The sequence below is a fragment of the Triticum aestivum genome, chromosome 3B, assembly GCF_018294505.1.
Source record: "Triticum aestivum cultivar Chinese Spring chromosome 3B, IWGSC CS RefSeq v2.1, whole genome shotgun sequence".
In the NCBI taxonomy this organism is placed as follows: domain Eukaryota; kingdom Viridiplantae; phylum Streptophyta; class Magnoliopsida; order Poales; family Poaceae; genus Triticum; species Triticum aestivum.
The window spans coordinates 823,761,381-823,762,765 of record NC_057801.1 but is presented as its reverse complement, the minus strand read 5'-3'; positions in this window follow the sequence as shown (position 1 = coordinate 823,762,765).

The window sequence follows — 1,385 nt, the reverse complement described above, 5'->3', positions numbered from 1 at the left end:
GGATGTCATCGGGTTTTGTGTTGACTTTATTCCTGGCCTTAAGAAGATAGGTCTCCCTAAATTGCGGTATGAGGGGAGACTGACTGGAAAAGGCACGCTTGGAAGGGACTCAATAATATGCAGAGACGGATATTCTTGGTCTCAAGCACACTACACAGTTCTACAGAACTCTACCTTGGTGACCCCGTATGTCGATGAACACAAGAACAGTCTGCCCTCCAAACACTCGGAGCATTGCGACGACTGGATTACATGTGAACACATCAGGACTTTCAGCAGTTGGTTGGAAGCACGTATCAGAGGTGACAACACTGTTTGTAATGAGCTGTACTTGTTGTCCAGGGGACCATCTTTGACTGTATTGATTTGGAAAGAATACGAGATAAATGGGAATACATTTTACACGATTGACCAAGATCAAAAGAGCACCAACCAAAACAGCGGTGTCCGCTTTGATGCAACAACCGAGAAGGAAAAGGACACATATTATGGTTACATAGTGGACATATGGGAACTTGACTACGGAGTAGATTTTAAGGTCCCTTTGTTTAAGTGCAAATGGGTCAATCTGTCAGGAGGCGGGGTACAGGTATACCCACAGTACGGAATGACAACAGTGGATATGAAAAATCTTGGGTACACTAACGAACCATTCGTCCTAGCCAATGATGTGGCACAAGTTATTTATGTGAAGGACATGTCTACCAGACCGAGAAAGAGAAAAGATAAGGAAGCGAATACATCATACGATGAGCCAAAGCGCCACATAGTTCTTTCAGGAAAAAGGGACATCGTGGGAGTGGAGGACACGACAGACATGTCTGAAGATTATGAAAAGTTTCATGAAATTCCTCCCTTCAAAGTCAAGGCTGACCCCAGCATCCTGATAAACGATGAAGATTATGCATGGTTACGGCGCAATAAGCAAATGACACAAGCGAAGAAAAAGTGAAGACTTTCTCCCGCAACTATTATGATGATACCATGCCAACTTTGTAACTGACGAGTATAATACCATTGTCCGTTTTGTACATGCACATGCTATGTGGGTCAACTTATGATACCATGCCAACTTTCAACTTTTTCAGAGTTCATTTGAAATGCTTTAATGTCTTATGGTTCGACCCTCGTAATAATTAAAAATAGCAACAATAAGTATTTTGTTGTAAGTAGAAATAAAATAAAATAAATAAAGCAAGAAAGAAAACAAAAAAACAAAAAAAGTGTTTTCAAATTTGAAAACTAATGGCACTAACAGAAAGTTTATAATTTTCCTAAAACTAAAAGCAAAAACAATTAAAAAATAAAGCAAAAAACAAAAGAAAATAAATAATGCAGAAAACAAAAGAAAAAAACAACAATAAGTATTTTGTTGTAAGTAGAAA